The sequence below is a fragment of the Rhineura floridana genome, chromosome 13, assembly GCF_030035675.1.
Source record: "Rhineura floridana isolate rRhiFlo1 chromosome 13, rRhiFlo1.hap2, whole genome shotgun sequence".
Lineage (NCBI taxonomy): Eukaryota > Metazoa > Chordata > Lepidosauria > Squamata > Rhineuridae > Rhineura > Rhineura floridana.
In genome coordinates, this window is record NC_084492.1 from 10,128,227 (window position 1) to 10,152,222 (window position 23,996).

Below are 23,996 nucleotides of genomic sequence, written 5' to 3' on the forward strand. Positions count from 1 at the left end.
TACCCCCAGGCTACGGACCTGCTCTTTCCGAGGGAGTACAACCCCATCCAAAGCAGGCAACTGACCAATTATCTGAACTCGGGAACCACCAACCCACAGTGCCTCTGTCTTGCTAGGATTCAGACTCAGTTTATTGGCCCTCATCCAGCACACCACCGAGTCCAGGCAGCGGTCCAGGGTTTGCATGGCCTCTCCCGATTCATTTTTTTTTCAATTAATTTTTATTCTAATTTTCAAAACCAAAATACAAAAAGAAAACACAAATCAATAACTAATACAATACAAAAAAAAATACATATATATAAAAATATTGACTTCCGATTTGTCATAGTTCAGCTATAAATCTATAATATATAACAAACCTATCTCTTAATAGATTATAAAATCACCTTCCTCCAGCGGTTATCTTAGTTGGTTTCAAATCTCATTAACATCCTATCATTTTAATCTTCCACAAAAAGTCAAAGAGAAGTTTCCAATCCTTGAGATATATATCAATCAATTTTTTTTCTAAATAAACATGCCAATTAATCCAGCTCATCAAATCTACTAAATCCAGTAATTTCAAAACACTATAATTCAACTATAAATCTATAATATATAACAGACCTATCTCTTAATAGATTATAAAATCACCTTCCTCCAGCACTTATCTTAGTTGGTTTCAAATCTCATTAACATCATATCATTTTAATCTTCCACAAAAAGTCGAAGAGAAGTTTCCAATCCTTAAGATATATGTCAATCAATTTTTTTTCTAAATAAACATGTCAATTAATCCAACTCATCAAATCTACTGAGTCCAGTAGTTTCAAATCGCTCTTCTGTCATTATCCATATTGGGTCCATCTTCCATCTTTACGCACCCAAAAATCTTGCTGTCATAGTCATATAATAAAAGTCTGATAGGAATTTCCTCCATCACAGATATTTTCTTACCATCAAATCCAAACGTAACACTGAAGTATTGTTTCAAAGCCGCATCTCTGCTCCTCTTTTCCACATGATACACTAGTACATTTCTTGAAGGTTTTTCCATTGACACAAAACAGGGATTAATTCTATTAACTTTCTCCATTTCAAGTTCCATGAAATCCTTCCAGTCCAGGAATTTTTTTGAACCGATAATCTCTTTATCTCCAATCTCTTCAATTCCTTCAGAGACAGCGGTGTATTCCAAACTGTAATATTTATCTCCAGGATCCGTCACAACCAGGAAATCCAAATCTTTTTTCATGTCCATATTTAAGCCAATCTCCATAGATTGAACCTTGCCTTTAATTTCTCTTTCATCCTTTTTTTGTTTTCCAGATCTATCTTTATTCTCCTTTCTCATAGAATCCTGAGTTTCTTTCAGCTCCTGTCTCATTTCATGAAATTCAGTTCTCCACGCTTGTCTATTATTTCTCAGTTCTTGTTTTATTGAGTTAATCCCATCCATTATTTTCTGAAGCATGTCTAGAAATAAAGTCCCTTCTTGTACATCCATGATCTTCTTAATTGCCATTCTTAAAACCAAAAGAACAAAACTCCTTCAATTTTCAATGTCCCAAGCAAAGAGCAGTTTATTTCTTTATCCAGTTACAAAGGAGTTAATCTTTCCAACCAACTAACGTCACACGCTAGACAGTCCTTATCTCTTAAATGTCCAGAAGTGCAAAAACAGCTTTTAGTTCACAGCGTTCAAATAACTAGTAGCAGAGAGAATGAGCAGATTCGTCAATAACAACAACAAAAAAGTAGATCAGAAAAAATAGTCCCTTATATATATTACACAAAAGTCTTGTAAATCAAAAAGATTTCTTATCTCTCCCAATCAGAAAGCTCTCATCCGTTGTAATCTTTAAAACGCAATTTTCCATGTCAGCTTTTTGCAATAAAAAAAAAAGATAAGCTATTTATATTTTCTTCCCCCTTAGTTCCGTAAATAAAGAAGGAAAGTCTTACCTCATCTAGGTTATCTTAATTGCTGTTACTTTGACAAATCTCTTTAGCTATATAGATAAGAAAATGATAAATGTAGACAGGAGGTTTGCCTGCTAGTCCGTTAAAAAAAAAACGGGTCACTTATCCAGCTGAGCTAGCATAAAATCCTCGCTCTGTCTGAACTGCTGGAAGACAGACAATTCTGACGAATTCCAGGCTCCAACAATCAAAACAAAACTATGTGGCAGATCTCACGCTTCTTCCTTATCCGGAAGAAATCATCCCCAGTCAGAAAAAACCCTTCTGACTGAATTTAAAACTGGATAAGTTTCATCCAAGACGGGAGCCCGTCTCAGAGGCAGCACAGGCGGAGGGATCCTCCTGGGAAGTCCGGCCTCTCCCGATTCAGATGTTACGGAGAAATAGAGCTGGGTATCATCAACATACTGCTGACACCTTGCCCCAAATCTCCTGATGACTGCTCCAAAGGGCTTCATATAGATGTTAAACCGCATGGGGGACAAGATGGTACCCTGTGCCACCCCACAGCACAGCTGCCAGGGGCCTGATAGACAGTCACCCAATGCTATTCTCTGAGAGAGACCCTGGAGACAGGATTGGAACCACTGTAAAACAGTGCCTCCAATACCATCTCACCAAGTTGGCCAAGAAGGATACCATGGTCAATGGTATGAAAAGCCGCTGAGAGATCAAGTAAGAATAACAGGGTCGCACTCCACCTGTCCTTCTCCCGATAAAGGAGTGACCCCATCAGGGTGACCAAGGCCGATTCAGTCCCATAACCAGGCCTGAACCCAGACTGGGATGGGTCAAGATAATCTGTTTCATCCAAGAGTACTTGCAGTTGCTGAGCCACAACCCTCTCAATCACCTTCCCTAAGAAGGGGATATTTGCAAACACACAAACACACACACACACACAGAGACAGAGAGAGAGATTGATTTATCCAGGCAAGAAAAAGGCATTATTAGTGTTCAAGGATAAACACTCAAGGAGGATGCAACACTCAAGGGCCAGTGAGAGGCATGGCCTGGGAGGAGGGTGGGGTACGGGGGGAGTCCCAAGGGCCAGACAGAGAAACCTGGGGGGTCACATTTGGTCCCTGGGCTGGAGGTTCCTCATGCCTGAGTTAAGAGATTTAAAAAATGAAAAAATAATAAGACTCAGCCATAGGAGAAATTCTGAGCTCAGAAAGATCATTGCTGCCTTCTGTTGTGGTTTCATTTTATGATTATCTGGAAATAGAACAAACTTCAATTAACAGAAGATGAAAGATTAAATTTGTGAAATAGTCCAGCTCCCATTTTATCTGTTTTAGAAGGTTCAATACAATATGGATTCAAATTGTTTTTGTTTTTTCTGGAACATAACAGCATTTTGACCTAACTCCACCTCTCTGTCTATCTGTCTTTCTGTCTCTCTTTTTCTTGGTCTATTGAGCTGTCCCTAATTTTAGCTTTTGTGCCACTAGCTCTTTTGCCTAAATACATTTGATTAGGAGAGGTAGTTTAGTGGTAGTGCATCTGCTTTACATGTAGAAGGTCCCGGGTTCAACCTAGGGCATCTCCAGGAAGAAGTGGAATTGCTCCCCGACTGAAAACCTAGAAAGCTGCTGCAAGTCAGTGTCAACCGGGCGGGTTCGCCACTCCAGAGCCTGCGAGCATCATGGAGCCCACAGAGGCCTTCATTGGGGCATTTCCAGAAGGGGCTCCAGATTCTGAACTTTCATTTTTAAATTAAGTCTCCAGCCCACCTAGAAAGAAAGTTATGAAGCAAAATATGCCGGTACCCTTCTAAATGATTTCTGTGAAAGAAGTGAGTCTGGCTGTTCCTGCTTGCCAGTGTTTTTGGTCAATTAGTGAAGTCAGAGCTGTGATTGATAAGGGAGTTGTTTGAACACCAGGTAGTAGGAATCCCTGGGGTCCTAAAGAGCTGCTGGTTCTAGTGCACTTTTCCTGCTTTCATCTTTTTTTCTAGCCCTTGGAATCTCCATAGTTTGCTCTTCCTTTTTCTCTGGCAACCAGGATAGATCTTTTCTGTACTGGGTTCACCTGAGATCAGGTAGTGCCTGGAAAACATTTTCTGCAAATACTACTGCACAATAAGTGCAGGGGAATGTTAAATAACTCCTCCCCCCATGGCTAATGCAAAATGTGAAAACTTTGCAAATATGCTTAGGCATGTCTCTTGCTGTGCAGGAACTAATGTCCAGACACTCATTAAGAATTCACTGTATAGTTATCTTGCAGCAAAACAGTATACATGTCTACTGCAGCAGTAAGTGTGTTTAATTGTGTTTAATGGGGCTTATTCCCAGCTAAGTGAGTACAGGATGGCAGCTGGGGCTTTGGTTTAGGACTGGCATTAGGGAATGAGAGGACACACCCGACATTAACAGATCCATTCCTATTGTAGGCTGAATAAGAAAATTAAGAAAGTACCACATTCTGCTTCACATGCTAGCTATGTGCTTTTCAGTGCCTGGGTGTGGAGAACACCTCTGCACCTTAACAGAGATGGCATCTTCCAAAGTGTGTGTCGACTTGTTCCTTTCCTTTGACCATAAAAGACATAATCCATTCTCCTGAAAGGACGTGTTCTAGACCGGCTTCTACATGAAAGGATTGCAAAACTGACAGGCCATACATAGTTTGACAGAAATGCATCCCCAAACCAGCTCTCAAATCCCTCCCTGTGAAATTACTACATTGCATAACTTAACCCTCAGAAGACACTGCTGCAGCATTCCCAAAAACTCATGATGAAAAGTTCGTTACTGTGTCCTTTGCCAGCAAAGTGATAATTGCCTGGGAACAGCCCAGCCTGGGAGGAAATACATTTTAATCTGCTGTTCTTATTTCTCATCTGCCAAACATCCCAGACTACTTATCAAATACAATGGGGGTAGGGGAGAGAAATCTTGCACCAAGGTGGGCCTGATCACAAGGTGGCTTAAAGCTGCACCTCGGGCATCAGCAATAGAGTACATGGCATGCCAACTCTGGGCCTAAACTTCACGGGCTCCACTGAGGGATGGAAGGATCAATCTCCTTCCAAACCATGGATTGTATTCAGTGTTAGTATCCTGTTTGGAGTAAACCCACTGAAATTAATAGACATACCTGGGTCCATTAATTTTAGTGGATCTACTCTGAGTTGGACTTAGTTGGATACAATCCTAAGTCAATATTGCATATGTTTATATTTATATTTATTTATTTTTATTTATTTATTTATAAAATCTTTGTATACTGCTATTTTGTGAAAAACTTCAAAGTAGTTTATAACACATTAACAACAACAATCATAGAATAAAAACCATTAAAAATACAGTAAAAACAAAGGTCAAAAAAAGATAATTGCCTGCATAAGCCTGGTGGAACAGAAAGGCTTTCAGCAGGCAGTTTAAAAGTTAAAACACAAGGCACCTGCTGAATCTCTGTTGGCAGAGCACTCCAGAGAACTGGGCCGATGATACTGAAGGTTTGATTTTGTGTCGATGTTAAATGAGCCTTACCAGCTCAGGGAATGACCAGCACCATTCCTGCAGATTATCTCAGTGATCGAGCAGGGACATAAGGGTTCAGGTGGGTTCCTAAGGTACCCTGGACCTAATTGTTCAGGGCTTTGTAAATTAATACAAGGACCTTGAACCTGGCTTGGTAGCGGATGGGCAGCCAGTGCAGATATTTTAAAAGTTGCAGATATTTTAAAAGTGTTACATGTTGTCAGCCATTTGCTCCCATCAGCAATCTGGCTGCTGTATTTTGCACCAGCTGGAGCTTATGAACCAGGGCCAAGGGCAGCCCCACATAAAGCACATTGCAGTAATCCAGCCTTGAGATTAGTAATGCATGGACTACAGAGGTCAGGCTATCCCTGTCCAGGAACGGCCATAGCTGATGAACCAGAGCTGGTAAAAGGCACTCCTAGCCACAAAGGATACTTGAGCCTATAGTGACAAAAATGAATCCAGGAGTACCCCTAGGCTATGGACCTAGACCTTCAGAGGGAACACAACCCCATCCAGAACAGGTAACATGCCTATCTCCCAGACATGGGGACCACCTACCCAAAGAGCCTCCATTTTCCCAGGATTCAAGCACAGTTTATTGGCCCTCACCCAGTTCACTACAGCATTCAGACACCAATCCAGAGCATTCACAGCCTCTCCTGATTCATATTGCTGACACCTTGCTCCAAAATTCCTAATGACTGCTCCCATCAGCTTCATATAGATGTTGAATAGAATTGGGAAGAGAATAGTACCCTGCGGAACCCCATAGCACAAGTGTCAGAGGGCCGAGGAACACTCACCTGGTGTTACTCTCTGGATGTGACCCTGAAGGTAAGAGCAGAACCACCGTAATACAGTGCCCCCAATACTCATCCCACGGAGTTGGTCCAGGAGTATACCATGACCAATGGTATCAAATGCCGCTGAGAGATTGAGCAGAAGTAATAGGGTTGCACTCCTTTTGTCTCTCTCATGATAAAGGTCATCCATCAGGGTGACCAAGGCCGATTCTGTTCCAAAACCAGGTCTGAATCCAGATTTTGATGGATCTAGATAATCAGTCTCATCCAGAAATAACTGTAACTGCTCTACAATTGTTCATTCATAAACCCATTTTTGTCCCATTTTTCACATTAATCTGCAACTTCTTTTACAAAATCTGCACAAAAATGTATTTCATTATGTATATTATCAGAACATTTGCTTTTAAATATACAGCTTATCTCAATGTACACATTCATAAACATATTATATTTTTTAAAGTTCCTTTTTAAATGCATTTGGGGGGTTGTTTTGTTTGTTTTTCAGCTGGGAAGAGTATCACAAAGTCTGGAGAAGTGCAAAATCTCAAGGACAATTACATTCCAATCTGTGCATTATGTGCAGATCAAATGAGTTCACATCAGAATCCACTGAAATCAAATCCCTCAAGCATCCCTGGTTCCAGCCTTCTGAATTAGTTGGGACAGACTTGTTCCACCCTTTCAAGAAATGAACATGTCAGGAGACACCCTGGTTAGAACCAGAAACTCATAGATCTGTATGTCTTGCTACGCCATGTGATGAGTCATTAGGATTGGCCTGGGACCCAAATGTGGCCCTCAAAGACTCTCTGTCTGGCCCATGGGATTCTCTGAAGGCAACAGCCCCTCCCCAGGTCACACCCCCATAGACACTGCTTCTTGCCCTCTGTGGCTGCTGGTGACTCCATGTCAGTGGGGCAGTGGAATCTGCTCCAGCTTTTAATCCAAATTTTCAAGAACCTTGGACAGTTCCTTGAAAGTTCAGACTAAAACCCAGAATGGATTCCACTGCCCTACTGACATGGAGCCACCAGCCGCCACTGCTTGCTCTCCTTGAATGCTTTTGCCTGGCTGGAATTTGCCCTTGAACTTTGGTAAGGCATCTCACTTGTCTGGATGGAGACTAGAGAGACAAGTCTGTGTGGCAGACAAGTAGCCTATGGTACAAAGGTAACCACATCTATTACTCCACCCACTTTTGCCTCTGGCCCTGCCCGCTACTGGCATGTGGCCGCTAGAAGACTCTCCAGAGGGGAATGCAGTCATTGGGATGAAGAAGATTCCCCACTCTTGCACTAGGGCTATATATCAGAATGTTCCCTGAGAAGTAAAGGATTGGTAGACTAGAATAACTCTGCCCACCCAGACTGGAGATTGGCCCTGCTGATAAAGGTGGTCTATAAAGGCTTTCCGTTCAGGCTAGGCCATAGCAGCAATAGTATCTACTGTGTACCACCCCTGATTCTTGCTCTGGCAGTTCCCTAAGGTCCACTTCTGACAGTGTCTATAGATTTATCATCATCATCATCATCATCATCACCCTTCCTCCCAGAATCAGCAAACAAGGGACAAAGCATTAAAAAAAATCTTAAAAACATCTAAAAATAAAACAAATCTCAAGAAGCAACTCTAACAGAGACAAATTGGGATAAGGTCTCTACTTAAAATGCTTGTTGAAAGAGGAAGGTCTTCAGCGGGTGCTGAAAAGACAACAGAGACGGTGCCTGTTTAATATTTAAGGGGAGTGAATTCCAGTGGGTCTGTGCCACAACACTAAAGATCCACTTCCTATGCTGTGCAGAACGGACCTCCTGATAAGATGGTATCTGCAGGGGGCCCTCACGTTCAGAGCACAGTGATCAACTGGGTAAATAAGGGGTAAGATGGTCTTTCAGGTGAAACATTTACTACATACCTTTCACCCAAAGGTTGCAGGGCGGGTTATATCGATTTTAAAATCCAGCATAAATCAATTAAAAACAACATAAAATCATGAAATAGGGTGGGTTCTAAAAATATACATCTCGGGTGTCAAAAGCAAGGGTAAAGAGGTGTATCTTCAGCATTCACTTAAAACTGCACACTGAAGTAGCCAGACACACCTCTGTGGGCAGGAGTTCCACAGCTTAGGGGGAGCCACAGAGAATGCCCTGTCCTGGGCCAACACCACCCCAGGCTTCTGAGGGTGGTGGAACTACCAAAAGGGCATCCTCTGTTGATCTCAACACCCAAGAGGATCTATAGGGAAGGAGGAAGTCTTTCACATATTTGCATCCCAAGGAGTTTAGAGCTTTAAACACTAATGTGAGCACCTTGAATTGGGCCTGGAAACAAACTGCCAACCAATGCAGCTGTTTTAAAACAGGGGTTATGTGAGATCAAAATAGAACCCCAGCCAATGACCTAGTTGGACCCACTGAAGTTTCTGAGTTGTCTTCAAGGGCAGCCGCACGTAGAGCTCATTGCAATAATCCAAATTACCAAGTACTTGGAGTACTGAGGCCAAGTAATCTCTGTACAAAAGGGACTGAAGCTGGAAAACCAGCCAGAGCTGGAAAAAAGTGTTCCTAGCCACTGAGGCCACCCGAGCCCCAGTGGCAATGTTGGATCCAGGAGAACCACCAAGCTGAGGACTTGCTCCTTCCAGGGTAGTGCAACCCCATCCGGAACAGGTCATCTCCCCACCTCCTGGGCATGAGAACTTGGGACACATAACACCTCTGTATTTTCAGGATTTAGCCTCAATTTATTGGCCCATATCCAGCCCATCAGTGCCTCCAAGCACTGGTCCAACACCTCAATTGCATCTCCCAATTCAGATGGAACAGAGAGACAGTTGGGTGTCATCTGCATATTGGTGGCACCTTACTCCAAATCTCCTGATGACAGCTCCCAGCGACTTCATATAGATGTTAAATAGCATGGGGAACAAGATGGAACCCTGTGGAACACCACCGGACAGCTCCCATGGTGCTGAACAGTAGTCTCCCATAACAACCTTTTGGAAGCAGCCCTGGAGCTATGAGTGGAACCACTTAAGCATGATGCCCCCAACCCCCACCTCCTTGAGATGCTCCAAAATGATACCATGGTCAACAGTATCAAAAGCCACCAAGGAGAACTAGCAGGGTGGCATTCCTCCATCTCTCTCCTGACAGATGTCATCAGCTAGGGCGACCAAGGAAGTTTCAGTGTCATGGCCAGGCCTGAAGCCAGACAGGAATGGTTACAAGTAGTCAGTTTCCTCCAAGCATGCTTGAAGCTGGACTGTCACCACCTTCTTGAGCAGCTTGCCCCAAAAGAGGATATTTGCCCCGGGTGATAGTTATTTAACACTTCTGGGTCCAGGGACATCTTCTCTTCCACCCTGTATTTGTCACATGCAGCACTGTTTGCATTCTGCTACAGTTCATCTTCTGCTAAAACCTATGTTATTCATCTTGCAGTCTACTGTGATGAAATTTATGTAACTTACGTAAGCTATGTTGTCACTGAATTATTCTGCCCCTTCATTTAAATGCAAAGGAAATGCAATTCAAATGTGTGTGTGGGGGAGAAGGAATCAATTGTACATTGTTTGCAGCCAGAAAGCAACAACAACAGTGAGTACCAATTGTATTCGCTGGATTGGCTTCCATTCCAGACATGAGATGAATAAACGAACACATGCAATTTCCACTCCCATTTCTGATTTCTTCAGATTTCTCTGACATCCCTAGTCATGACTCGTCTTGCTCTGCCCAACTATCTTGTGCAGGGTTCAGGTTATATACTAACAAGACAGCAAGACTTTGATATTGCTTTAGCAACAACCATACTTAGATGGAGTAAAGGAGGTGCAGCAGCTGCATCTCAGTTGTCAGATCTGCCTTCACTGGAAGGTGCCTCTTCAGTTAAAGAGGACTGTCCCACTCAAGGAGTCTTACACCTGTAGAACAGGGGAGATCCTGGCTGCACTGGAGCTTCTGTGATGAAATCCTGTGAATCAGTGGACAGCAAGGCAACATCCTCAGGAGGCCCAGAGGGACACTACTAACACCATGGACTTGTCTTGCGGAAGTTTGTTTGGGTCTGTGCCTGTGTGCCATTCCCCCTCTGATTCAGAGACCTTAACCTCATCCCCTGAAGAAGGGGGTTCTGATTCCGGGCTCAAGACAATGACATCAGAATGCCAGCCAATGCACACCCTTGCAGGTAGAGTTTCCCCCGTTCCATATTTAGATGACAGACTATTCTTTTCTGCTTCTGAGCTAAACTAGCATGCACGTTTGCAGAGTGGCAAAGCTGCCTCTTGTCAATTTCCAGCTGTCACATTTGCAGGCACCCTTTGATGCCGCAGACAATAAAATGTGGGAAGTAGCTCCCTTGGTTGCGGCAGGGCAAGCCATTCCTCTCTGGGGCACATCAAAGCCTGCAGATGAATGAGAGATTGCTGAGAGCATGTTCCAGTCTCTCTGTCTCGACCAGGTTTTTCAGTCTGGCCTCTTCCCTTTTCAGCTCCATTCAAGTATGCAGCCATAAAGTTCAAATTTCTTTCCTGCTGCCAAGATTGTGTCATAGCCATTCTTCAGTCTATCACTGGCTTCAGATCAGTGCTTGTGCTAGGCTTACTCTAGAATAGCTCTTACCTAAGGCCCTTGTCATCTTACCGCACTGCCAAGCCATGCCCTATGATGAGGCCGGAGCAGTCCACACCCCTTTTCCACCCCCATGAATTCCAGGCCTTTCTTACTCACTCTCCTTCTGGCCTTTTCTCGGAAACTCCGTTACAACTCTTCTTTTCGACAACGTTAAGGTGCAAAGCCCTCCAACAGCCCCAACTGCAGTTCTTGAAGGGGAAAGGTTGGCTGTGGAATATTATGAACACACAAAGCTACCACAGATCCACATCATAGTGAGGAGATCCGTCTATCCAGAACTGTCCACTCCAGTTGGAAGCTTTTAGTTGCCTATATGCTACTGGGTGAAATTCAAGGTTCTTGTATTAATGTACAAGGCTCTTAACAACTTGGGTCCAGGATATCTTAAGGACTACTTGATAGCTTATATCCCTGCCCTTCGCACAAGCCACAGTTAGTGGTCCCCCATAGCTCAGATGCATGGCTCATATCCACCAGTTCCCGTTCCGTGGAACACCCTCCCAACTATGATCAGACAAACCCCCTCGCTGTTGAACGCCCAGCATTTGGTGAAGATTTTTTTAAATTTCAGCAGGTATCTTAAGTGAGTTTTATGGTTAATTTCAACTGATTTTTTATGTATCCCCGTTATACACTACCTAGAAACTACAGCATTAAGTAGTATCTACATTATTAAAAATAAACAGAAAACTACTGCACAAGCTTTTCACTGCAAATGCACTCATGATCCAGTAATTAGGAGTGGGAGACAGGGCAGGTTCTTTCAGTGGTGCCATCAGGGTAGTAAGACTTGGAAGCCCCTCTTGACAAAATGAGTAGAAGGGCCCAAAAATAAGGAGTGAGCAAAAATGCCCTCTCAAAATTCTCACTGCTCTGTGTGGATGGTCAAAGTAGGGGAGGGATTTTGCCAAATATTGGGGCAAGGGACAGGGAGCAGATGAAATTGTCCAATAGTTGGAGGGATGGGGGTGGGGAAATCTATTACTGTTGTTGTTAAAGATTTCTTGCCTGCTGTTCACCATCCTTCTTCCAAAGAATACAACAATCCTGCAAGGTAGGTTAGGCCGAGAGATAGTGGCTGATACAAGGTCGCATGGTAAGCTTTGTGGCTCAGCAGGGATTTGAACTTAGGACTTTCCCATGTATTTGTTTTTTATTGAATAAGACTATTTGTTCCTCACCTTTCCAACAGGATATTGCTCAAGTCAGCCATCCACTGAATCACTCTAGTTCTCTCTGCAAGCATATAAGGGTGGGCGTCACAACATACAGAGAGAGCTGCTGTGGTGTAGTGGGTAGAGTGTTGAGCTGAGCAGTAGCATAGTGGCAAATTCAGAAGTGCAGGGTCGCTTCATGTTAGTCATAGCCACATCCCTCCCTCTTTTTTGCTGCTGGGTTGAGAATGAGATCCTTGTTAATGCTTTCTCCCACAACAGACATCCCTAGGATCCAATGAGTATGAAAGAGCAGAGTGTTAGCTACTGAGAAGATTCTGCTCAGTGGCTGACTCACCTCCTTTCACTCTGATTGGCTCCAATCAGCAGGAAAGGTCAAGGAAGTATGTTGGAAGATTCTTCTCAGTGGCTGAGACACTCCATTTTCATGCTGATTGGCTCACAGGATGCTGGAGACACAGGGACCCTGCTGGGACCCTGCTCCCCAAAAAGTAAAGGTTCTAAGATCCTCCGAGACCCTGGATGACTACACCTCTGGGGCTGAGACCTGGGTGACCACTGGGTGACCTTGGGCCAGTCACTCCCTCTCAGCCTAACCTACCTCTCACGGCTGTTGTGAGATAATAAGGGGAAGATAATGTGCACTGCCTTGAGCTCCTTGGAAGAAAAATGCACTACTACTACTACTACTACTACTACTACTACTACTACTACTACTACTACTACTACTACTACTAATATAGTAGGCAACATGGTGCCTTCCAAATATTGTTGGACTGATTATTGGGCCAAGCTGCCTGGGGCTAATGGGAGATAGAACTCAACAACATCTGGTTTAAAAGGTCTACATTGTTTTCAGCTAAATCCTACTCAGAGTAGACCCATTGAAATTAATGAACCTCAGTTACTTGTGTCCATTAACATCAATGGGTCTACCTCAAGTCAGATTAGCACTACATACTACCCTTTATTTTAGTGAAGGTGCTTGAATCTTACTTAGACCTTCATATCCCAACTGAGAAGAGTTTATTTGCAGTAATGGATGATCAGAAAACTATTCCTCAAAGCATGGAGTACAGCCCTGGACACCCTCCCCCATCCGATCCAGGATTGGATCCAGCACTTTGGATCAGCCCTGATCTGACCCGGATCCAGGCCCTGAATTGATTTGGGGACCAGCCCTAATGTTTAATTAGAGTTGTAATCCCTAATTAAACATGCAGTTGGGAGAGGGCGATGGAAGAAGGAGGCACTGCGTTCAGTCCCTTTGGGGAATGTGTTGGTAAAGCAGATTTCTGCAGAGAGCAGGACTGAACCCTCGACTCACGAGCTCATGAACAGAGAAGGTGCTGGTGAAGGAGACCTTGCAAAAGCTGCCTGCCTCTCCTCCCTGTCATCTGAGCAACCCATGTTTTGACAGCCCCAGATTGCTCCAGGTGGGACAACCTGACCAGGGCGATTGAGGGCTGTTTATCTGGCTGAAGCCCAGTTTGTCCCAAATTGGGCCAATTTGGTTCAGGATCCACTCTTTGGCTGGATCCCATGCACAGCTCTAGTAGGAAGTGAGAAATCAGCTCAAGTGAGGGACAGCTGCTTAACCTGAGAGTAATTGAACTCAAGCTACTACATCCCTGCACACAGAAAATTAGCATGTCAGGGAGAAAGTTATAATCTAGTCTTTTCTCTAGTGTGACACTTTTCTGTTTGGGTGTATCTTTTGTGCATTGAGGAGCATTCTGTTATATAAGCTCCCACCTACAGTCTGCATTGGTATAGTCCCGGCAGCAGTCTGCCATCTCAGTGAGATTGAGACTATAATAATAATAATAAAATTTTATTTTTAGGCCGCCTATCTGGCTGAATGAACAGCCACTCTACAAAGCATGTAGCCCCAATAGAAGCTGACATTAACATGGGAATAGAATTGGATGATGCACTTGCTCTGGTGAGAAGAAGAGGTCTAGTACAAACTGAAATGCAACAAAAGTTACCAGCTTTTCCCTGGCCTTTGACACCTGAGATGGTCCGGAAGCTGCAGCTGGTGCAAACTGCGGCAGGGTATCTCCAACATGTCACCCTGCTGCTGAAAGACTTGCACTGGCTGCCCATTACCTACCGGGCTAAGCTCAAGGTTCTGGTTTTGGTATACAAAGCCTTATAGAGCTTGGGACCAGGATACCTGAAAGATAGTCTTATACCTTATATACCCAGCAGATCGCTATGTTCTGCAGGTGAGGACCTTCTGCAGATCCCATCTTATCAGGATGTTCATTCCGCACAACATAGGAAACAGATCTTTAGTGTTGTGGTACCTACCCTTTGGAATTCCCTTCCCCTAAATATTAGACAGGGGCCATCTCTGTTGTCTTTCTGGCGCCTACTGAAGACCTTCCTCTTTCAACAAGCCTTTTAAGTAGAGACCTTATCCTAGTCTGCGTCTGTGTTGGAATTGCTTTTTAAGATGTTTTTAAAGCTTTTTTTTTTTTAAAAAAGTTGTTTCTAAAGATGTTTTCTTTTAACATGTTTTTAAAGATGCTTTGTTTTAATATATTTTAAAGTCTGTTTTTTTGAAGTTTTAGAGTGTTTTTAGTGTTTTTGGTTGCTGCCCTGGGCTCCTTCTGGGAGGAAAGGAGGGATATAGATTTAATAAATAAATAAATAAATTGGACCTACCATATTTTTTGTGAAGTTGTGATTTTTAAGTTGCTTTAAATTGTTTTAATGTTGTATTTAAAACTGTTGTAACCCGCCTTGGGACCTCAGGGTGAAGGCAGGTTAATAATAATAATAATAATAATAATAATAATAATAATAATAATAATAATAATAATATCTTTCAGTAGTGGCTCTGCTCCTGTGATGATGATGATGATGATGATGATGATTTGTGACCCGCCTTCACCATAAGGTCCCAGGCTGGGTTACAGCCACTGACAAATACTTTATTAAAACAGTTTGAAACAAATTATAGCCACAAGAATAGGGTGGGTCTGAAAATATATATACGTTTCAAGGGCCAGCTGTCTGTCTTTCTTAAATAGCATCCTGTGGCACAGAAATTTTGCAGCTAAAGATGTTCATGGCATAGAGATGAAAGTGATAGGAAACATTTCAGCTGCTTAGTGTAAGTATATCAATTTGGTGTTTGAGGCACAGCTGGGGGGCTGGGGGGCAGTTTAGAAACATTTAAATGCAGGCTCTGAAATGTCCTTGTCTTTTGGTTGCCTGGGATTTGGGTCTTGTGATCCAGATTTTGCCCCTGTTTTTGAAGAGTTACCAGCTATCGTCTGACTGTAATCTATGTTGACAATGGCTTGCTGTGTCTCAGTTAATCAGAATTTTTTCCTGCAAATGCTGCTGCTGATCCATGTACCGTATGACTTGGCATCTTGTTCAGCAATGAGCACACACACGCTGAAATCCACGCTGAGACTGAAAAGCTCTTTCGTTGCATTTTACTTTGTTGTGTGCCTTCCATGGTGAAAATGAAGTCACTTATCTGGCCTGCCATCAGGGCTGGCACCAGGCATGCAGGGTCCTTGGGCACCAGCTTGCCCTGGGCCCCGGCATGTGCGCCCCACCTACCTGTCTCTCCTGTCTTTTGCAGCTGTGTGCACTGGGCTGCCATTAACCAAAATGGCAGTCGAGGTTTCCTTAAGGGGCTGAAGCCTCTGCCGCCATCTTGGTTGATGGCATGCATGTGTGCTATGCGTGCATATCCCTGCCATCAACCAAGATGGCTGCAGGGGCATCAGCACCTTAGGGAAACCATCTTGATTAATGGCAGCCCTGCGTCCACAGCCAGCAGCCGCAAAAGACAGGAGAGACAGGTAGGTGGAGCCATTGAACGGGCAAGTGGATGGGAAGCTCTCTGCCACGGATCATGGAAGGGGAGTGCTGCTCCTCCCCTACCCTATTGAGGGGCCCCTCAGGGGGGCCTGTGGCCCAGGGGCCCTTGGCCAGGGCCCGACCTGGCCACCCTTTAGCACCAGCCCTGCCAGCCATAACCCTTCTGGAAAACATGCCCATTTGAACAGAGCAGACACTGGACACTTGTACCCCTCCAGATGCTGCTAGACTATAACTCCTGTCATCCGATTGACCATGATGACTGGGGCTGATGGGAGTTGGGAATGGCCACAGGTTCCCCATCCCTGGTTGGGGATAGAAGGATCTGTCCATTTCACTCCTCTCCATTTCTCATTTTACTAATCTTAAATTCAGTTCTCTCGTTTCTGCAGCAATTTGTGATTTTTTTAAAAAAATCCTCCTGAAAAATGTTCAGCATTTTAGTGTTAATTTCTTCTAATAAACTCATTTTTGTATGCAGTTTTGAGTAATATACAGATTTTTGTAAGCAATTTCTTGTCATATAATGCATTTTAGTATGTTACTTTCATGAAAACATTCGTTTTTATGCACACTTTCCCCTAATATATGTATTTTTAAATGTTCTTTGGTTGGAGGACTGTGTTGCAAAATTCAGGTAAGTGTGAATTTCAAAGAATGGCTGTGTTTTTGGTTCTTGTATTGTTTTGGAAAGTGTGAATTTGATAAATTCAAATTTAAAGGTGAACTGAGTTGAAATTCTCTCTTATCCCTATCAGGGGTGTAGTCATCCAGGGTCTCAGGGGGGTCTTAGACCCCTTACTATTTTGGGAGCAGGGTCCCAGCAGGGTCCCTATGTCTCCAACATCCTAAAGGCCCATCAGCATGAAAAGGGATTGAGACGAGTCTTTTAACATGCTCCCTCAGTAGCTAACACACTCCCCTTTCATGCTGATTGGCTCCTAGGGACGTCTGTTGTTGTGGGTGAAGGCACTAACAAGGATCTCATTCTCAACCCAGCTGCAAAAAAGTGGGGAGGAGCGTGGTTGTGACTATCATGAAGGGACCCTGCACTTCTGAATTTGCTACTACACTACTGATCCCTATCCCTGATCCAGAGACACTGGAGAACTTGTGACCATGACCCCAAGTCTTTTGTCGCCATATTCAGTCTCCATTAGGGATGGGTGAATCTGTCAATTTTGGTTCCTGCCAGTTCCTCACTTTTCGAATCCTAGGTTCAGTTCTCCACATTTCCATATCACTTTGCTATGTTTTTAAAAAGTCCTCATGAAAATCTATCAGCAATATACATGTATTTGTGCAATTTTGTCTAATGCACACAATTTTGTAAACCAATTTCCCCTAAAATAATGCATTCTTGTATGTTATTTTCACTGATGTATACATCTTTATGGACAAGTTACCCCAATATATACACTTTTGTACACATTACTTGGCCAGAGAACCGCACTGCAAATGTTGTGAATTTTGGATGATGGCTGTTTTGGTTCCCATGTTGTTTTTGAAAGTGCAAATTAGGTAATGTGAATTAAATGCCGACGGAATCGAATTCCTCCCCCATTCCTGTTCTCCATATTTGGGCTGCCACTTCACCCACTGAAAGCCAGGGCCACAAAGCTGGCAAGAATCAGGGTTTGGGCCTTCAGTTAAACTAGGCCGGAGATTCCATTTGCAGAAACTGGGCTCCTATTTCAAGACCCACTTTTGCAAGACATGTTGGAATATAATAATAATAATATTTCAGGAGAGAGAGGCAAGCAGGCAAAGACTACCTCAGAGCCTGCTCCACCAGGACTATGGATGGATGGATCCGTCAGTTTCTGTTTCTAACCATTTCTAATTTTTCCACGCTTCAGTTGAGTTCACCAGATTTCCAGACAGTCTGAGGATTTTTTTTTTAAAAAAAGTCCTCATGAAAATTCATCACCGAAACCAGTTATTTATGATGGTGGCATCCTTCCAGCCCTGAGCTACCACAGCGCTTACGGCCACTAACAAATAAATCACTAAAGTTTTTAGAATGAGCATAGAATTGGCAGGAAGGCTAATGCAAGAATCTGAAGTTCAAAATCAACCATAACAGATGCAACTGTGTCTTATAGAAAGTTAGGGTATATGGTCATTACAATTCCAATTTATGCAAACAAATTAAAAAAATTTTTTTAAAGTTTTTTAATATATGCAATAACAAACACTAAATTCGTACACATGAAGTTTTTTTTTATAAAAAGACAGGAAGAATATCTCCTGAATCAAAAGTGCCTAAATCTTTAGTCCATACTCATGAATAAATACATACATAGCTGCTACAGTGCTTTTTATATAGACTGCTGGTACTCTTGCTTGTAGGCTTTAAATCTGTATCTCAATAGAGCAAGATGCATATATTATGGCCAGACGCGTTTCAACTTGTGTGTCTTTTTCAATGGCCTTTCAAGCACATACTATGCAGGATAAAAATGTACATTGTATATTCATAGAGCTTCAATTTATATGACTGGTTTGATTAAAAATTATTACCAACAATTTCTTAAAGGATAGTGGAAAACACATAACAGATTTTCACTTGGATGAAAAGTAATAGGTGCAGTATAGATGCATTTCCATTAGTTCTGTATCCAAACTAAATAACAATTAATTTTCAATATGGGAATAGATCTTTTCATTCCCATTAATAATTATTTCTTAAATTGCTTACCATTTTTTATCCAGTTCCTCTGGACAGTTTTTATCAGCAGCATTCATATAGAAAACCCCTCAAAATACATGGGGGTTGAATGCAAATGTCTGCTCAAGGTATTTAAAAGGACTACTTGGTAAGTGAATTCAGCTGTAGAGATTATCTTAAAGTGATATCATGAAATATTGCTCTTACTGGTTTCCAATTATCCCATAAGATAATTACTTGATAATCCATAATTATATAATGACTCAGCATGAAAACTATAAAGTACCACCTTAACTTTAAAACAAATACATAATTAATATACATATACTGAGTTAGTAAATCTCATTATCCAATTTGTTACTGACATTTGCTAAAACTATTGTTATAAATCTTTGGATACAGAATTAATGGAAATGCATCTATCCTGCACCTAATTGTACAGAGTAGGCCCAGAGGAAGGTGCGAGGAATGGGCAGTTGGGAAAGAAGCAGGAGGGGGCCCCATGAGGCAAGTTTGCTAACAGCCCCCACCAAAAGCTGGAACCGGTCTGGGTTGGTTTTGTATGTCCTTACCCAAGTAGTCTGTTCTGTCCTGTTTAGGCATTAATCTGAGTGGGTTTTTTTCAATTGTCTTGCATTTTTTTAAAACAAGAAAGTCTGCATGAAAATTTACATTTAAATACTATTCCTAAATGGCTTTTTTCTCATACAATATGCTTTAAAACTTGTTTAGATGCATTTTGTGAATCTATGGATAACTGAGTTCTGATCCGGACAATAGTCCAGGAGGTGCAGATTCAAAAGCTGGGGGAATGCTAGTACAGATGGGGCCTCTCATATTTCAGCAGGGAGCACATGGGTGAAAAAGCCCATTCCACTCATGATTTTTGCTCAATCTGCAGGGGTTGTTGTTGTTGTTGTGTGCCTTCAAGCCAATTATGAGTTATGGCGACCCTATAAATCAGCGACCTCCAAGAGCATCTGTCATGAACCACCCTGTTCAGATCTTCTAAGTTCAGGTCTGTGGCTTCCTTTATGGAATCAATCCATCTGTTGTTTGGTCTTCCTCTTTTTCTACTCCCTTCTGTTTTTCCCAGCATTATTGTCTTTTCTAGGGAATCATGTCTTCTCATTAGGTGTCCAAAGTATGATAACCTCAGTTTCATCATTTTAGCTTCTAGTGATAGTTCTGGTTTAATTTGTTCTAGCACCCAATTATTTGTCTTTTTTGCAGTCCATGGTATGCGCAAAGCTCTCCTCCAGCACCACATTTCAAATGAGTTTATTTTTCTCTTATCCTCTTTTTTCACTGTCCAACTTTGACATCCATACATGGAGATCGGGAATACCATGGTCTGAATTATCCTGACTTTAGTGTTCAGTGATATATTTTTGCATCTGAGGACCTTTTCTCATAGCTGCCCTCTCCAGTCCTAGCCTTCTTCTGATTTCCTGACTATTGTTTCCATTTTGGTTAATGACTGTGCCAGGGTATGGATAATCCTTGATTAGTTCAATGTCCTCATTGTCAACTTTAAAGTTATATAAATCTTCTGTTGTCATTTTAGTCTTCTTGACATTCAGCTGTAGTCACTACACAAAGCTCAATAGCCTCCCTCCTTGACCTTAATCCCCGAGGAGGAAAGAGATAAATTACCACCTGCTGTGGACCTTCACTTCATCCATCTCTCCTCAGTGACTGGTGCAATCTCTCAAATCCCTTCCTGATTAACAGCATCCTTTTTATCCAACTAAAAAAGTGGTTGAAGGGACTTAACATCAGCCATTGAGGCAAAAACTAAGGAAAGATAGATCTATTTAGGATAAAGACTTCCCCACATTAACACCAGCTTGACTCCACTTGCACAAAATATGTCACTGGGGCTGATGGGAGTTGTAGTTTAAAAAAGTAACTTTTCCAAGCTCTGCCTTTGCGTGGAGGTAAGAAAACCTATCCAGAGACTCCGTGCAACTCTGCACAGGACAGCTTCTGCTGCTCTGAGGCTGTCCACCTAGCTGCAACTTGATAGCTTGGACTGGAATGTGCTGTACAAGCAGCGGATGACACTCAGCTTCAAGGGCTTGAATGGCAAAGAGGGAATCAGTAAGGGTCATCTCCATAAATATGACATATCCCCACCCCTCTCATTTAGATGCACCGGTTCATGGTCCTTGCTCTCGTTGCTGATGCAGGAATTCAAGGGTTGGCCACGGCACCTATTTTTAGCCAAGGCCTCCAGCCCACTTATTTGATCTGTTTTTAGATGAAGGCAGCTGGGCGGCCAGTGTGATGTAACGATGGAAATTTACAGTTCTTGAACCTCAGCATGGCTCTCAGAATGGAGACAGACTAGCAGGGCTAGCACCAGGCATGCTGGAGCCCTTGGGCACCAGCCTGCCCTGGGCCCTGGCACCTGTACGCACGCATGCATGCATGCCCCACCTACCTACCTACCGAGCAGGTGGGTGAGGCTTGGGGAGCAGGCAGGGGGCAGGAGGACGAGTGAGGGGGCAGGGAGTGAGTGGGTGGGAGGGGGCAAGTGGGCCAGTGAGTGAGTGAGTGAGTGAGTGAGTGAGTGGCTGGGCGGGCGGGCGGGCGGGCGGGAGGGGCAAGCGGGCGGGGGTGAGCTGGTGAGCGAGCGGGCAGGGGGCCAGGAAGCGAGCAGGTGCGGCCGGGCTGGCGAGCGAGCAGGCAGGTGGGCAGGTCCCTCCCTGCAATCCACACAAGGTGATCGCTACTCCCCCACCCTAACGAGGGGCCCTTCAGGGACCCCCGTGGACCACGGGGCCCTCAGCCAGGGCCCAACCTGGCCGCCTTTTGGCGCCAGCCCTGCAGACTAGGGCAAAGCAGTATAAAGATAAAAGGTGCTTGGTAGTTTTACAAGTCAGGGATGTGATTTGGGACCCAGCTTGGGTTCAGGGTGGCCTGATGTTCCGTTTTGGTCCTCTATTTGTGGGAGTCCACTCCTTCCCTCTACCAAGAGTATTAGGTCTGCTTCTGAGGTTCTCTCCTACAGGAATCCCCAATGTCAAACCATCAGTTGTATTTCCAGTCACACACCCTCCCTCCCTCCCTCCCTCTGCTGTAGTTCAGAAATGTTGTATGTTCTTACTAGCTTGTAGCACTCCCACCCCCTCTGCTCATCAATATCTGCACCCACTCATTGTAAAGCAGTAGCACTGTTTAAATCCAGCATGCCTCGAATTAAATGCTGCCTCCTATATCAGGTTTCAGCTGCTTTGTTGTTGTTGTTGTTACGTGCCTCCAAGTCGACTATGACTTATGGCCACCCTATAAATCAGTGACCTCCAAGAGCATCTGTCATGAACCACCCTGTTCAGATCTTGTCAGTTCAGGTCTGTGGCTTCCTTTATGGAATCAATCCATCTCTTGTTGGGCCTTCCTCTTTTTCTACTCCCTTCTGTTTTTCCCAGTATTATTGTCTTCTCTAGCGAATCATGTCTTCTCATGATGTGTCCAAAGTATGATAACCTCAGTTTCATCATTTTAGCTTCTAGTGATAGTTCTGGTTTAATTTGTTCTAACACCCAATTATATGTCTTTTTCGCAGTCCATGGTATCCACAAAGCTCTCCTCCAGCACCACATTTCAAATGAGTGGATTTTTCTCTTATCTGCTTTTTTCACTGTCCAACCTTCACATCCATACATAGAGATCGGGAATACCATGGTCTGAATGATCCTGAGTTTGGTGTTCAGTGATACATCTTTGCATTTTGTTTCAGCTACAGCTGCCTTAATAATTTGCTGTGTTATTCTTTAATTAAACTGTGGGCCACCTTAAGTACAGATTGGGTTGAAATTATTAAATAGTTTCAAGATGTTGTTGTTGATTATGATGGAACATGAGGATAGGAATGGGGAATAAGTTCAGTTTGGTTAGCATTTCAGTTAGAGTCTACCTAATTTGCACTTCCCAAAACAATACATGAAGTGAAACTCAACGATCCTTCCCAATTTGCACGTCTCCAAATTTTTCAAGACAGTTCTCTAAGCCAGAAATGTATACAAAAATGCATATGTATGTACTTGAAATGTGTATATTAATGCAAAAAAAAAAAAACCCCAACAACACCCCTGCATTGTACTAGGGAAAAGTATTTGCAAAAATGTGCCTATTAGGCAAAATTGTTTATAACAAAATGTGTATATTAGGAGAAATGCATATGAAAACACTTACAAATGTGAGGACTTTGCTTTTAAAAACTTGCAAACAGATGCGGAATTGTGGTGAACTGAACTTGAGATGGGGGGGATGAGAAAGCAAGAGAAGCCAAAATGGGCAAACTTTCCAGATCCCTACACGGTGGAAAGACTGGTTCTGTGGCACCCAGTAGCAGCCACTGGTGAGTCACCTGCCTTGGCCTCTTTAGATCTACAAATAGTTCCCTGGTTTTGTGGAGTTCCTCTCACCATTGTAGGTGTCTCAAGAGGACCCAAAGTTATCAACTTCCGATTTCAAAAATCCTAGGAGCTGGGTGAGGCCAGGAGACAGAGCCTGGAATGGATCAGACGGAGATCTGAACATAGACAGTGGAGTGTGTAATGGGCATGCAGACCGCAAGGTGATTTGCCTGCCTGGTGCAAAGGTTGCGGATATCACCCGTTGTTTAGATAGTTTGGTAGACATGCTGGGGAGGAGTCAGTGGTCGTGGTGCACGTTGGCACCAATGACATGGGGAAATAAAGCCGCGAGGTCCTAGAAGCAAAATTTAGGTTGCTAGGTAGGATGCTGAAAGCCAGGACCTCCAAGGTGGCTTTCTCTGAAATGCTACTGGTTCCACACGCAGGACCAGCCAGACAGGCACAGCTCTGCAGTCTCAATGTGTGGATGAGACGATGGTGTTGGGAGGAGGGGTTTGGATTTGTTAGGCACTGGGGAACATTTTGGGACAAGCTGGGCCTGTACAAAAGGGACGGGCTCCACTTGAACCAGCATGGAATCATACTGCTGGCACTTAAAATTAAAAAGGTGGCAGAGCAGCTTTTAAACTGACTGAGGGGGAAAACCCAACAGGAGCTGAGAAAGGTCCAGTTCAGAATAAACCTCCCCCCTGGGATAAAGACCAAAGAAATGATGAAATTTTAAAAGAGGTAGGCCTAGAAGTAGGCATTGTGAGAGCAGGGGCACAGGATATCAATTCAGAAGGGCAAAATTACCACAGGCCAAACCACAAGTGCCAAAGACACTTGAAGAGAGACACTGCTTACAAGTGCCTGTACACTAATGCTAGGAGCCTCCGAACCAAGATGGGAGAACTGGAGTGCTTGGTCTTAGAGGAGAGCATTGATACAGTGAGCATAACGGAGACCTGGTGGAATGGAGAAAACCAGTGGGATACAGTTATCTCTGGATATAAACTATATTGGAAG

General features: G+C 43.4%; 1 protein-coding gene across 3 annotated transcripts in view; it reads right to left on the minus strand.

Annotated features, from left to right (window-relative positions):
* Positions 1-18,708, minus strand: part of NECAB2 (N-terminal EF-hand calcium binding protein 2) — a 381,306-nt gene extending 362,598 nt beyond the window's left edge. For 2 of the 3 annotated variants that reach the window (XM_061594438.1, XM_061594443.1), the window contains exon 1: positions 18,634-18,708. The gene's annotated coding sequence lies outside the window, so the exon portion shown is untranslated. The remainder of the gene's footprint in view (positions 1-18,633) is intronic. The other variant, XM_061594442.1, reaches the window with a different exon arrangement.
* Positions 18,709-23,996: the final 5,288 nt, after the last annotated feature.